Source organism: Oryx dammah, unplaced genomic scaffold (assembly GCF_014754425.2).
Source record: "Oryx dammah isolate SB20612 unplaced genomic scaffold, SCBI_Odam_1.1 HiC_scaffold_3, whole genome shotgun sequence".
Taxonomy (NCBI): Eukaryota; Metazoa; Chordata; class Mammalia; order Artiodactyla; family Bovidae; genus Oryx; species Oryx dammah.
Window position 1 is genome coordinate 84,065,584 of NW_024070187.1, and position 16,420 is coordinate 84,082,003.

The window sequence follows — 16,420 nt, forward strand, 5'->3', positions numbered from 1 at the left end:
TACAAAGGATCATGAGACTACTATCAGCAATTATATGCCAATGAAATGGACAACGTGGAAGAAATGGACAAATTCTTAGAAAAGTACAACTTTCCAAAACTGAACCAGGAAGAAATAGATAATCTTAACAGACCCATGACAAGCACGGAAATTGAAACTGTAATCAGAAATCTTCCAGCAAACAAAAGCCCAGGTCCAGAAGGCTTCACAGCTGAATTCTACCAAAAATTCAGAGAAGAGCTAACACCTATCCTACTCAAACTCTTCTAGAAAATTGCAGAGGAAGGTAAACTTCCAAACTCATTCTATGAGGCCACCATCACCTTAATATCAAAACCTGATGGGAAGGGCTCGGGGCGAGTGAGCAAGGGCAGCGGCGAAAATTCTGAGCTGTGTAGCTCTAGGAAGTGGAACACTCGTTCAGAAGAAGGACATAACCTGTCTTAAGAATACATTTGGCTCTTCACCATGCGGTTAGGAAAACCTAAAGGAGGTATATCTCGGAGCTCAAGCCAAGGAAAAGTCTATGAGAACCAGCGCAGAACCGGCCGGCAGCGGCAGAGATGGGGGGGTGACTGTCCGATTTGACTCAAGCTTCAGGAGACTGAGACGAGGCCTGGATGAAAAGCCTTATAAATGTGTTGAATGTGAAAAGAGCTTCAGTCAGAGCTCGACTCTCTTCCAGCACCAGAAGATCCATACTGGAAAGAAGTCCCACAAGTGTGCCGATTGTGGGAAAAGCTTCTTTCAGAGTTCTAACCTCATTCAGCATTGCCACGTCCACACCGGGGAGAAGCCCTATTGGTGAGATGAGTGTGGAGAGAGGTTTAAACAGAGCTCAAACCTCATTCAGCATCAGAGAATTCACACTGGAGAAAAACCTTATCATTGTGACGAATGTGGCCGGTGCTTCAGCCAGAGTTCCCACCTCATTCAGCACCAGCGAACCCACACTGGGGAGAAGCCCTACCAGTGCAGTGAATGTGGCAAATGCTTCAGCCAGAGCTCACACCTCAGGCAGCACACGAAGGTGCACAAAGAAGAGCAGCCCCGGAAAGCCTGGGGCAAGAGCATTAGGGCAAAAACTCGCTTGGTGTCATCTTGGAAAGCTGGTAAAGGAAGGAAGTCAGTGGCTGGTCTCCGCTAAGTAAAGGGCACTGCATCAGCCCTTTTTTAAAAAATAAAAAGTGTTTCTTTTAGAACTGGAGGTATTTTTTAAATTTAATAGTGTACTTAAATACTGTATCCTTTCCTAGCATGAGGACATTGGGAGTTTAATGACATTGGGATCAGAGAAATTATGAGTCCAGCCTTCCTTATTTTTTATGTAACCTGCAGTACAAAAAACAGGAAATGTGTTTCTAGAGAACATAAGTTCCTTGAGCTCTTTTGAAATTGCTTCCTGCATCATTTCTACAAATATATATATATATATATAATGTTTTGATGACATGTAAAGGTGTAGAAATTCCAGTGACTGCTCAGTTTCAGGACTTTCCTTGAAAAGAATAATTAAAAGGGAGAAATTAATTCCATCAGTTTTAGAGTTCTGTTGTAGATGAGAGTTTATGTTTTTAAAGTTTTGTAGTATATTACCCATTGGTTTGTAAGTATGTCTCAAGGTTCAGCATACTAAAATGAATTCACATTCACAGATTTTTAGTCAGTGAAGTACATCACTTTGTGTTAGCTTTTTTTGTTCATTTCTCTGTTTATAGATAGTTACTAATTAAAGGAGAAGAGCACCCCTATTTTTCATCAGATTCTTAGTAAGTGACACTCTGGAAGCCAGAGAGCAGTGAGTTCGACTGCAGGCCTCCTCCCCCCGCTGATGCTGCCCTTTGTGGTGGTCTGACACCGCGCCACTCATTTCTAGAAGCTGGAACGGCTTCACGTTAGTCCTTACCCACGTCTTTGAACTCTCTCTTGTGCTCTGACAGGCCGAGCCAGCCTTTTAGAGCTAAATGAATAAATAAAACAGAATTATTTCTTCAAAATAATCTCAACTTGCAAATTAAAAATCTACAATTTATATGCTTCCCTGCCTCCCCCTTCAAGAGCTTCTTATAACCCTGGTTGTCTTAAATGTTTGCCAGTAGCATAGTGAAGTTTTGAAAAAGTCAAGTGTTACTGCATTGTAGCTTTTTTGAAATCTAAGTTTAACTTTTTCTGAGTTACCTGTCTTATTTATAAGACCAAACAAATTTCTTATCTTTCATGAGAACAGTGCCAAGTATCAAACATTTTGATCAGCCTTCAGCTCAGGTTTTAATTTCTATTAAATGCTAACATTCTTTTTATTTTTTTTTTTTTGTATCTTTCATAATCATATCTGATCCTGCTGTGTTAATGACAGTTCTCCATAAAAAAAATTTTTTTAAGAGTATTTTGCATATTACTACCTTCTGTTTATTTTTCTCCTGGGAAGTTGCTTTGATGATGTAGGCAGCATCTAAAATCACAGCCTGGGAAGAACCTCTTGTTTTGCCTGTCTTTGATTGCCTCAAACTTGAACTTTGCCTCCCTCATGGCCTTGTATTTGGGCACCAAGCCATGGCAGATGGCTTTGTCAACAGCAGTTTGATCCAACAGGATATTCACAGTGTTGTGTGAGTGCAGGCATGCCTTAGAGTGCCACAATAAAGCAAATATCACAGAAAAAAAAAAACTGACAAAGATGCCACAAAAAAAGAAAACTACAGGCCAATATCACTGATGAACATAGATGCAAAAATCCTTAACAGAATTCTAGCAATCAGAATCCAACAGCACATTAAAAAGCTCATACATCATGACCAAGTGGTCTTTATCCCAGGGATGCAAGGATTCTTCAATATCTGTAAATCATCAATGTAATTCACCACATTAACAGATTGAAAAATAAAAGCCATATGATTATCTCAATAGATGCAGAGAAGGCCTTTGATGAGATTCAACATCAATTTATGATAAAAACTCTCCAGAAAGCAGGAATAGAAGGAACATACCTCAACATAATAAAAGCTATCTATGACAAACCCACAGCAAACATTATCCTCAATGGTGAAAAATTGAAAGCATTTCCCCTAAAGTCAGGAACAAGACAAGGGTGCCCACTTTCACCACTACTATTCAAGATAGTTTTGGACGTTTTGGCCACAGCAATAAGAGCAGAAAAAGAAATAAAAGGAATCCAAACTGGAAAAGAAGAAGTAAAACTCTCACTGTTTGCAGATGACATGATCCTCTACATAGAAAACCCTAAAGACTCCACCAGAAAATTACTAGAGCTAATCAATGAATACAGTAAAGTTGCAGGATATAAAATCAACACACAGAAATCCCTTGCATTCCTGTACACTAATAATGAGAAAGTAGAAAAAGAAATTAAGGAAACAATTCCATTCACCATTGCAATGAAAAGAATAAAATACTTAGGAATATATCTACCTAAAGAAACTAAAGAACTAAATATAGAAAATTATAAAACACTGATGAAAGAAATCAAAGAGGACACTAATAGATGGAGAAATATACTATGTTCATGGATCGGAAGAATCAATATAGTGAAAATGAGTATACTACCCAATGCAATCTACAGATTCAATGCAATCCCTATCAAGCTACCAATGGTATTTTTCACAGAGCTAGAACAAATAATTTCACAATTTGTATGGAAATACAAAAAACCTCGAATAGCCAAAGCAATCTTGAGAAAGAAAAATGGAACTGGAGGAATCAACCTGCCTGACTTCAGGCTCTACTACAAAGCCACAGTCATCAAGACAGTATGGTACTGGCACAAAGACAGAAATATAGATCAATGGAACAAAATAGAAAGCCCAGAGATAAATCCACACACCTATGGGCACCTTATCTTCGCCAAAGGAGGCAAGAATATACAATGGAGTAAAGACAATCTCTTTAACAAGTGGTGCTGGGAAAACTGGTCAACCACTTGTAGAAGAATGAAACTAGATCACTTTCTAACACCACACACAAAAATAAACTCAAAATGGATTAAAGATCTAAACGTAAGACCAGAAACTATAAAACTCCTAGAGGAGAACATAGGCAAAACACTCTCCAACATAAATCACAGCAGGATCCTCTATGACCCACCTCCCAGAATATTGGAAATAAAAGCAAAAATAAACAAATGGGACATAATTAAGCTTAAAAGCTTCTGCACAACAAAGGAAACTATAAGCAAGGTGAAAAGACAGCCTTCGGAATGGGAGAAAATAATAGCAAATGAAACAACTGACAAACAACTAATCTCAAAAATATACAAGCAACTTATGCAGCTCAACTCCAGAAAAATAAATGACCCAATCAAAAAATGGGCCAAAGAACTAAACAGACATTTCTCCAAAGAAGACATATGGATGGCTAACAAACACATGAAAAGATGCTCAACATCACTCATTATCAGAGAAATGCAATTAAAACCACAATGAGGTACCATTTCACACCAGTCAGAATAGCAGCGATCCAAAAGTCTACAAGCAATAAATGCTGGAGAGGGTGTGCAGAAAAGGGAACCCTCTTACACTGTTGGTGGGGATGCAAACTAGTACAGCCACTATGGAGAACAGTGTGGAGATTCCTTAAAAAACTGCAAATAGAACTGCATTATGACCCAGCAATCCCACTGCTGGGCATACACACTGAGAAAACCAGAATTAAAAGAGATACATGTACCCCAACGTTCATCGCAGCACTGTTTATAATAGCCAGGACATGGAAACAACCTAGATGTCCATCAGCAGATGAATGGATAAGAAAGCTGTGGTACATATACACAATGGTGCATTACTCAGCCATTGAAAAGAATACATTTAAATCAGTTCTAATGAAGTGGATGAAACTGGAGCCTATTATACAGAGTGAAATAAGCCAGAAAGAAAAACACAAATACAGTATACTAACACATATATATGGAATTTAGGTAGATGGTAATGATAATCCTCTATGCGAGACAGCAAAAGACACAGATGTATAGAATGGACTTTTATACTCTGTGGGAGAGGGAGAGGGTGGGATGATTTGGGAGAATGGCATTGGAACATGTATACTATCCAGTAAGAAACGAATCGCCAGTCTATGTTCAATACAGGATACAGGATGCTTGGGGCTGGTGCATGGGGATGATCCAGAGAGATATGGGGTGGGAGGTGGGAGGGGGATTCATGATTGGGAACTCATGTACACCCGTGGCTGATTCATGTCAATCTATGGCAAAACCAATACAGTATTGTAAAGCAAAATTAAATAAAAATAAAAATTAAAAAAAATTTTAAAAAAAGAAAGTAATGACCTTCTTTTCTATACATAATTATAACTCCTGTCTCACAAGACTTTGTTCTCTTTGGTGAAGATAGAGCACTGCATAATAATTTGATGGTGTAATATTTGCCATTTCGACATATTTAGCTGATAAACATTACCAAAAGGTGACTTTTCAACTGAAGTGGAGACCAAGTGAACATGAACTCAAATTAGTGACTCTGCATTGAGTTATCTTCCTTAGTTCAGAAACAGAGCTTCATTTCTGAACTATATTTAATTACTGGGCATAAAAACCTTACCCCGGAGAAGGCAATGGCACCCCACTCTGGTACTCTTGCCTGGAAAATCCCAAGGACAGAGGAGTCTGGTAGGCTGTAGTCCATGGGGTTGCTAAGAGTCGGCACAACTGAGCAGCTTCCATTTCAATTTTCATTTCCATGCATTGGAGAAGGAAATGGCAATCCACTCCAGTGTTCTTGCCTGGAAAATCCCAGGGATGGGGGAGCCTGGCGGGCTGCCGTCTATGGTGTCGCACAGAGTTGGACACGACTGAAGCGACTTAGCAACAGCAGCAGCAGCAGCAAGAACCTTGCCCAGAGTTTGGTTTCCTTTTGGAATATGTGCTCCATATCACTGATAGGAAGAACCCATATCTATCTGTTTTCTCACCACATGGCTTTTTGAATATTTTCTTGATGTTCTAAGTGTGATGAAGTTTTGATCAGAAAATATAAGGATTTTTTATATGACCAGAACAATCTTTTTATGTAAAAGATCACAAACACATCTCAGTAATTTAGGGGCTCACTCTGTTAATGACACAGGTATTAAAAATCCAGTTTCAGGTCCAAAACAGAGCCCATACTGGAGCCTTACTGGTGTTAACCAGGGGTATAATCTTATTCACTTTGTGTGAAGTTTCTCTCTCATGATTTATTTTAATGACAGTTTTACTGAGATGTATTTTATATGCCATACAATTCTTCTTTTTAAATAAACAATTGAGTAGTTTTTAGTACATTTGTAACATTATGAGAACATCACCACTGGCTCAGTGATAAAAGAATCTGGTTGCCAATGCAAGAAACTCAAGAGATATGGGTTCCATCCCTGAGTCAGGAAGATCCCTTGGAGTAGGAAATGGTAACCCCCTCCAGTATTTTTGTCTGGAAAATTCCATAGAAGAGGAGCCTGGCAGGCTACAGTCCATGGGGTCACAAAGAGTAGGACTTGACTGAGCACACATGTGTACGTATATACACCACTATTAAATTCAAAAGCAAACTTATTACTCACAAAAGAAATCCTGTATCCATTGGCCATCATTCTCCATTTCTAAACCAGTAACCTATTTTTTTTCTTTACTTGCCTGTTCCCAAATAATTTTATTTCCCTTAATATAAATGAATTCATACATTATCATGTCTCTTTCATTGCCTTCTTTCACTTAGCATAATTTTTTTCAAGGTTCACCTGCATGGTAGCATGTATCGGTACTTCATTACTTTTTGTTGCTGAAAGATTTTTGTTGAGATATACTTCATTTTGTTTATTCATTCACAGGTTGGTGAACTTTGGGGCTGTTTTCATGTTTGTCTACTATGAATAATGCTGATATGAGCATTCATGTATATGTTTTCTATATACATATGTCATCATTTTTAAACCTAGGAGTAGAATTGCAGGGTCATATGATTGTTTCACAAACCTTCATATTATCAGATGACATCTTTTTCCTGTTAATTATCCACTCCTAATTTAGTAATCTAGAGTGGTAAAGAACCCACCTGCCAATACAGGTTAGATGTTTAGAGACGTGGGTTCAATCCCTGGGTCAGGAAGATTTCCTGGAGGAAAGCACTGGCAACCCACTTGAGTATTCTTGCCTGGTGAATGCCATGGACAGAGCAGCCTAACAGGCTGCATTCCTTACAGTCCTACAGAGTCAGGCACGACTGAAGCAACTTAGCATGCATACACACATGCATGCTCTTAATGCATCTTATTGAAATGAATCTGATATTGCAGAAGAGATTTTAAAAAGCAGTTTATTTGAATAAGAAGATTGTGAGACAATATCTCAAATTTGGAAAAGCATTTTGGAATTTCCAAAAGCAATGCTACATTTGATATAATGCTGGAGCATTCACTGAATATTAAATGATTAAAAAATTACTTACATCCTTTAAGAAAAGCATAGTAAAGTGTGCCTATGCTTTGGTTTGTTATTTATTATTGATTTATTGTGGACATTTGTGTTCTGATACTGTGAAGTTAAAAACTTGAGTTATATTTCTGTCTGGTAAAAAAAAATCCATTAAATTATGGTTCTGTTACCCCTTTAGACACTGACCATTTTTATGCCTAACCTAACAGATCTTTTTCTCCCAAAATGTTTATAAATATTTCCTCAATGTATGTTTTGAAACAAATACCACCTTACTCATTTCCTTTTCAATTATTTGAATATATCTGTGACATGATTCAGTTTATAATTGTATAATTTATGTTATCCTTTTAAAATCTGAAAAATATACTTGAAATATACTTTATAATGAAGATCTTCAATGGATTCTGAATAGCAATCTATATGTAATAGCATTTTAAAATTTATGAGAGTCAAAGAAATGTTTTTCTTCTGTTTACCAAGCCTTTATTATTCTTTCTCAGATTATCGATATATTACCCAAAAGAATGTTCTAATGTGCCAAGAGTTAGGAATAAATCAGAGACAGAGTTATATCCTATCACTGTTCCTTACTATAAAAGAGTTTTCAAAACTGAGTACAAAGTTGCTGGAACCAGAAGTAGGCAAATCGCTTCAGTCCAGCTGTAGATCAGTCACTGCTTGATCCATGACTCAGAAAATGTCACCAGAAGATTTTCAGTTTTCTTTTCTCACTTTTGCCTTTTGCAGCTTGGAATCTCACTTTGCAGCAGTTTTGTCCACATTTTTTAGGGTCGATTCTAGGGATATAAGCACCTGTTTCTGTCACAGAGTGCCCAGAAAAAGCCTCCATGCAACACGTCAACCTTGGTTAGGTCATACACCTTTTTTGAATCTGTGGCATATTTCTGGGTAGCATACTTCAGTAGAAGCACTCATATTGTTTGTGAGTTGTAGAAGAAATAATTTCTCAGAGGAAATTTTGAACAGATATCTTGAGAAAAATGAAGTGGCTACATAAAACAACAGATCATAAGTGCAAAGAAAACTGTTAATTATTTAGAAATAAGCTTAATTTTTAGTAATGATAGGGTTTTAGAGATATTGATACTTCTGTTAAAAAATAGCAACAAAGAAAACACTTTTAAAATTCATGTGGAACTACAAGACTTCAAATAGTCAAAGCAATCATGATAAAGAAGAACAAAGATGGAGGCATCACAGTTTCTGATTTTAAGCAATACTTTAGAGCTGTACCAATCAAAATGATATGACACTGGTATAAAAGCAGACCCACTGATCAATGGAACAGACTCAAGAGCCCGTAAATAAGCCCATACATATATGGCCAGCTAACATTTCACAAAGCAGCCAAAAATATTCAGAGGAGGAAGACAGTCTTAAATAATTCTTGCTGAAAAAACTGGATATTTGCATGCAAAAGAATGAAACTAGACCCCAATTTTACTTCACTACAAAAATTAACTTGCAATGGAATAAGAAGAATATAAATGGAAGTCCTGAAACCATAAAATTCTTAGGAGGAAATATAGGGGAAAACCTTCAGACATGGATCTTGGCAATGATTTTTTTTTAAATATGACAACAAAATCATGTGATAAAATTAAAAATTAAAAAGTACAGACTAATTCACATTATAAAGCTTTTGAACAGCAAAAGAAATAATTAACAAGATGAAAAAGCAACCTATGAATTGAGAGAAAATACTTGCAAACCATGTATCTCATTTGTTGTTACTATATAAAATGTCTAAGGAAGACAAAGAATTCAACAATGGAAAAACCAAATAATTCAATTTAAAAAATGAACAAAGGACATGAATAGACATTTTTCCAAAGAAGATACTCAAATAGTCAACAAGTACATAAAAATGTTCTCAACATCACTAATTACCAGAGAAATGTAACTCAAAACCACAATGAGATATCAACTTTCACCTATTAGGATAGCTATCATTAAAAAGAGAACAGATAGAAAATACTGGTGGGGATGTGGAGAAAAGAGAACCCTTGTGCTCTGTTAGTGGGAATGTAAATTGGTAAAGCTACAATGGAAAACAGTATGGTTGTCCCTCAAAAACTTCGAAATAAAACTAATGCGAGGCACTCCCATGTCAGTTGTATCATTATTGACAATACCCATAATGTGGAAACAACATGTTTTTCAGTGAGTGAATGGACAAAGAAAATATGGTTATATCAAAAAAAAAAGAATATTATTAAGTCATGAGAAAAATGAACAATCTGCCACTTGCTTAGCATGAATAGAACTTGAAGGAAATATGGTAAGTAACGTAACTCAGAGAAAGACAAATATTGTTTGATATTATTTAAATATGAAATCTAAAAAGAAAGTGAAACAAAAAAAAGAAAAATAAAGTTACAGAGAACAGACTGGTGGTTGCCACATCCTAGGGATAAAGGATAGACACAAAGGTGAAGGTGGACAAAAGATACAAACTTCAGTTTTCAAATAAGGAAGTCCTGGGGATCTAATGTACAGCTTGGTAATTATAGTTAATATGTAGTTGTCTTTTACTCACTAAGTACTGTCTGACACTTTTGCCACCCATGGAGTGTAGCCTGTTAGTCTCCTCTCTCCATGGGATTTTCTAGGCAAGAATACTGAAGTGGGTTGCCATTTCCTTTTCCAGGGGATCTTCCTGACCTAGGGATCAAATGTACTGGCAGGCAGATTCTTTACTACTGAGCCAACAGGTAAGCCCATCATTGTTAATACTGTATTGTATATTTGAAATATGCTAAGAGAATAAGTTTAAAGTTCTTATCTCAAAGCAGAAGAGAATTTTAACTATGTGTGGTGATGAATGTTAACTAAAGTTACCTTAGTGATCGTTTCAAAATATGTACAAATATAAAATCATTATGTTGTATACCTGTGATGAAACAATATGGTTTTAAAGCAGGACAAGAAAAATTTAACATAAAAAGTTCTCTGCCATTTGAGCCAACACCCTGCTTCCCTTTAGTATACATTTTGCATCTCCATTGTACATTATCAAGATCTCCTTAGAAGGTACAGGAATGTCTACTCACAATAAAACAAAAACAAACAAAAATTACTATTTCCTCCTGGCACCAGCAAAGTAACTCCTTAGGAGATAGCATTCCTTCCTTAATCTCTCAAGAGGTCACAGTGACCCACCACTCATTTTATTGGCCTCTGTAAACTGTCAGTATATTACTCTGATGTAAAACCCTTTATCTCAAAAACATATAACTGTTCTTTGACTTTTAATTGGTGAAATATTCTCCAGAGCTTTCTGAAAGACTCTCTCCTGGGTTAAAATGCTCACAGTGGCTCAAATAAAATTTTTCACTTGTTTCTTAGGCTAACTATTGGCTAATTTCCTCATCCACACCTGAAACTAATACAATATTATATGTTAATTATATTTTTAAAAAATCTAACTAGATAATGCAACTAGGGTACTGCCTCCTCTAAGAAAATTATTATATTGTGCAAAATCATACTTAGCACAATTAAATAAATTAAATAAATGCTGCTTTTAAAAAATCAATTATGAAAAATGAAAAACAAAGGGGCACACAGACTTACTGAAATAGAGAAAATCTTTTTGTTGGAGTCAAAGCTCACTAATTGACTTTAATGTAGTTATGAACAGAACAATAACAACAGGATGAAAATGAGATAAGTTTAAACATCTAGAAACATGGTCCTTTAGAGAAAAATCTTCCATGTTTCTCCTCTGGGAGACAAGAGTAGAGAAACCAAGATTTATATATTTCTTTTCCAGTTTCACGCTCACCATATTCCAAGCCCAGGAATCAGCCAACCAAGTGTTGATAGGATGTAAATAGAAAGCTTGAAAAAAGAGAAGATTAATCAGAAAGAAAACAGAGTGTATAAAAAGAGAAGTAAAAAAGAGAGAAATAATCCAGGGTTATGGAACTCACACTGTCAGATTTGAGTTTTCCAGATACTTGAAAAAATTAGTAACATCAAACAGGATATATGGGAAAATAAAGAGAATATTTCTTCTGTGATACATATTTTCAATACCCAGTTATCTGAAACAAAACAAAAAACCAAAAGCTTAAAAAAAAAGGAAAAATTAAAGAAAAAGTTATTGTTTTCACTCAAAACAGTTAAGCAACAGAATCTCATATCTCACTTAAAACTTTTCAAAGGTTTCATACAGCCAGATAGACACTCTGATTATACATATGAAATAAGAATCATTATTGCATGCAAATTTCTCTTACCTAAAAACTTGCTGTAATACTCATTCCATTCTGGAAATGAATAATGTACAGATATCACATCACTCATGGTATACAATAACCATTTCTCCAGCCTCTGTATAAAAGTCATACTATCTGTCAGTCTTGATGTGACATCAGGAATATATGAAGAAAGCATAAGCAGCCCAGCACACAATCTCTCAATGACTTTTTCATAGGAAAACTGCAAAGAATATATAAATGGAATATTGATGAGTTCAGCCACTAATTCTCCACAAAGGCTTAAAGGGTCTGCAATACAGATATCAAACTTAGCTGTCAGTAGCCTGCTGAGTAGTTCCTTCTTTGTGACAGCACTATCACATACTCTTTTGTCTGTTGCTAAAAAAAAAAAATATGATCATTTTTATCAGTTTTACTTGCCTGTCCCATCATGAAAGTTTTGGCAGTTCAAAAGAAAGTGTGTAGAGACCAGCACTGAGTTCTTCCATGAAACCTTCTTTACTTATTGGAAGTTGAAGAATCTCCACATTAAAGGGAATCTTGAATGATCAAACAGAAAACTTGTTGAATGTACCAGGATGGTTATCTCATGCCCACGAAAATGGAGTTCATCCAGAATAACTTTTAAATTAACCCAGTGACTAAAATCCATGGGTCATACAAGTACCTTCCCAGTAGTCCTTCCTTTCAGGGTCAAAGAATGATAAATGTAGCATGAAAAGGACACAGAAGACTTTTGCAGTTTTCATGACATTAACTGTGCTCAAACAAAATCTGGGTTTAAACCAAGTTCATGAAACTCACAATCCAAAGATCTCTCTGAGATTCACAGTCAGTTTATAGATGGTTGGACTAAACTTTGAGTTGTGTACTTTGCATTAAAGATTAAAAGGAAATACAACTGTTTTGATGGAAAGAAAAATATCAATAAAGTCAATAAAATGAGTTACAAAGAAACCCCTCAGAATAAGTTTCCAAACTTATTTTCAGTTCAGTTCAGTCACTCAGTAGCGTCCGACTCTTTGCGACTCCATGAATAGCAGCACGCCAAGCCTCCCTGTCCATCACCAGCTCCTGGAATCCACCCCAACCCATGTCCATCGAGTCGATGATGCCATCCAACCATCTCATCCTCTGTTGTCCCTTTCTCCTCCTGCCCTCAGTCTTTCCCAGCATCAAGGTCTTTTCCAATGAGTCTTTCAGTTCAGTCGCTCAGTCGTGTCTGACTCTTTGCGACCCCATGAATCGCAGCACACCAGGCCTCCCTGTCCATCACCAACTCCCAGAGTTCACTCAGACTCACGTCCATTGAGTCAGTGATGCCATCCAGCCATCTCGTCCCCGGTCGTTCCCTTCTTCTCCTGCCCCCAATCCCTCCCAGCATCAAAGACTTTTCCAATGAGTCAACTCTTCGCATGAGGTGGTCAAAGTACTGGAGTTTCAGCTTTAGCATTATTCCTTCCAAAGAAATCCCAGGGTTGATCTCCTTCAGAATGGACTGGTTGGATCTCCTTGCAGTCCAAGGGACTCTCAAGAGTCTTCTCCAACACCACAGTTCAAAAGCATCAATTCTTTGGCGCTCAGCCTTCTTCACAGTCCAACTCTCACATCCATACATGACCACAGGAAAAACCATAGCCTTGACTAGATGTACCTTAGTCGGCAAAGTAATGTCTCTGCTTTTGAATATGCTATCTAGGTTGGTCATAACTTTTCTTCCAAGGAGTAAGCATCTTTTAATTTCATGGCGGCAATCACCATCTGCAGTGATTTTGGAGCCCAAAAAAATAATCTGACACTGTTTCCACTGTTTCTCCATCTATTTCCCATGGAGTGATGGGACTAGATGCCATGATCTTCGTTTTCTGAATGTTGAGCTTTAAGCCAACTTTTTCACTCTCCTCTTTTACTTTCATCAAGAGTTGATATTAAAAAAAAAAAAAGGCATGTGAAGTTAAACATGAATTCATAATAATTTCTAAATAATGTTAAGAAAATCCATCATCATCTCATGTGTATTCAATGAAGACTAGATTTTTTTGGCAAATAAATAAATAAATGGTGAATAGATGGAGAAATAATGGAATTAGGAAGAGACTTTATTTTGGGGGGCTCCAAAATCACTGAAGATGGTGACTGCTGCCATGAAATTAAAAGACACTTGCTCCTTGGAAAAAAAGCTATGACAACATAGACAGCATATTTAAAGCAGAGAAAATACTTTGGTCAACATTACTTTAGACAACAAAGGTCCATCTAATCAAAGCTATGGTTTTTCCAGTAGTCATGTATGGATGTGAGAGCTGGACTATAAAGAAGGCTGAGTGCTGAAGAATTGATGCTTTGGAACTGTGGTGTTGAAGAATACTCTTGAGAGTCCCTTGGACTGCAAGAAGATCCAACCAGTCCATCCTACAGCAAATCAGTCCTGAATGTTCATTAAAAGGACTGATGCTCAAGCTGAAACTCCAATACTTTAACAGATGCAAAGAACTAACTCACTGGAAAAGACCTTGATGCTGCAAAAGACTGAAGGTGAGGGGAGAAGGGGACAACAAAGGATGAAATGACTGGATGGCATCACCAACTCACTGGACATGAGTTTGAGCAAGCTCTGGGAGTTGGTGATGGACAGGGAAGCCTGGAATGCTGCAGTCCATGGGGTCACTAAGAGTTGGACACAACTGAGCAACTGAACTGAACTGTTTTGTTTTTTTGTTTTTTTCGGATATTTTTCTCTGCTTTTATTTGAATGTTTGTTTGAACAGGATAGTCTCTGTAGTGTTTTTCTTACTGATAAATCTGCTAAATATTCAGTTAAGAATGAGGCCATCACTTACTGCCAGATGGAGTGACTATGCATACTTTGAGATGTTAAGGCAGAGAGATTTAGATCCAAATGTTCTGATGCTGAATTCAGTACTCTTCCTGCTAAATCACATCTATCTTTAAGAGAAACAGAGAAATATATCTTTTCACTATTAGTGCAGCTTATTCAAGCTCTGGTTCTCATCAGACTAATGTTATGTTGAGAAGAGATACTTTATTAATAGAGTGAAGAAAGGAAGTCATGAAGAACATAACTTGATAATATTATCCTTCTATCCAGCAAATCTAATTGTATTATCTTTGCCTTCTTGTTCTAAAATAATTTTTATAATATAAAATTCCATTTTTTTTTTGCTTGAATTTTTGCAACTTGAATTCACTACACTCTGTAGAATTGAATCCAATGATATTTAGGGACATTTGCTTAAAAAGTTTATTTTCCTCAAGCAATTAAACAATAGAAATATATAATGATACCATTGTCATAAGAATAATTGTTTCTTAACAAAAATGTAATTGTGTAATTATCCAACTGTTTACTATTTCTACACATTCTACTACAAAATTATAAGTCAATCTATTTACATTTGTAGACTTCACCATTATAGTCATTTATATATCTAATCTGGAATTACTACAGAACCCTTATGGTCTCACTGCTTCAAATTCTGCACACACGCAACTCACATTCCATAGAGAAATTTTGCTGCAGTTTTAAGTTGTGTCTGACTCTCTAGGACCCCATGGACTGTAGCCCACAAGATTCCTCTATCCATGGGATTATTCCAGCAAGAATATTAGAGTGGGTTACCATTTCCTCCCCCAGAAGACCTTCTTGACCCAGGATTGAACCAGCGTCTACTGAATCTCCTGCTTAGCAGGCAAATTCTTTACCACTGAGTCACCTGGGAAGCTAGAGAAACTTCACTGATTTTTTTTTTTTTTGAATTCTCTTTCACAAATTATCTTAGTGGAGTCAAATATTTTAATAACTATGTCTTATATAGATATTAAAATCTATACTCTCTGAAATGGCCCACAAAATACTGACTTGATTTCTAATATGTCATTCCACATTCCTTCTCCATTGATATCAGCTTTCTTTGAGGTTTTCATGGTAAGAATTTCTTCTCTGGAATGACATCAGCAAGACTGCAGAATAGGAGATCTCTACTGTCATCCCCATAGAACAATGATTTTGGTAGTTACCTCAGGATGAGCATAACTTTCTGGGAATCTGAAAGCCCAATGGATAAGTTTCAGCCCACCTTGAGAGCAAATAATCCCAAGAATGTATGCATTGAAGAGGGTAAGAGTTTTGCTTTTTCTGTCACTTCTTCCCCAATTATCATGGTTCAGTGCCACAAAAGATCCATGTAAAATGTAATTTCTCCCACATGGGGAAAGTGAAATTGTATGAATCAGTACATGGTGTCCCAGCAATAAGGAATGCCTCTTTTTTTTTTTTTTTTTTTTTTTTTTTACCTTGCCAAGATTACTGAGTGATCTTCAAAGCTAAGGGGTTACAAGAGGCTGGTATCATTGCTGAGTCTTAGAACTCCTCAAAGCAATGCCATTAACCACTTTGTGGTTCTTCCTACTAAACAATTTGCAGACTCCATCAGGTGGACTTCCCACCATCTCCTTAGACACCTCATCTGCAGGCCAGTCTGAGTGGCCACAGGCTTCCCCAGTGCTTCATCTGCTCACCCACACCACTCTGCTCCTCCTCCCTGACCCACAGAACCATCTCCTCTGTGCACTGCCATGGACAGCAAGAGTTAGCAAATGCAGAAATCTGACCCATATCTGTAGTACTGGGAGAATACTCACAACCTTGGACATTTCAGGACTCTATACTTAAGAGGACAAATGGGAAACTCTCAACATGAGGCTGGTATTG

General features: G+C 36.8%; 2 pseudogenes; one reads left to right on the forward strand and one right to left on the reverse strand.

Moving 5' to 3' along the window:
• The first annotated feature begins 350 nt into the window (after nt 1-350).
• Nucleotides 351-1,535, forward strand: LOC120862201 (annotated as a pseudogene).
• Nucleotides 1,536-5,598: 4,063 nt separating this feature from the next.
• LOC120862200 lies at nt 5,599-12,437 on the reverse strand (annotated as a pseudogene).
• Between the last annotated feature and the right edge of the window lie 3,983 nt (nt 12,438-16,420).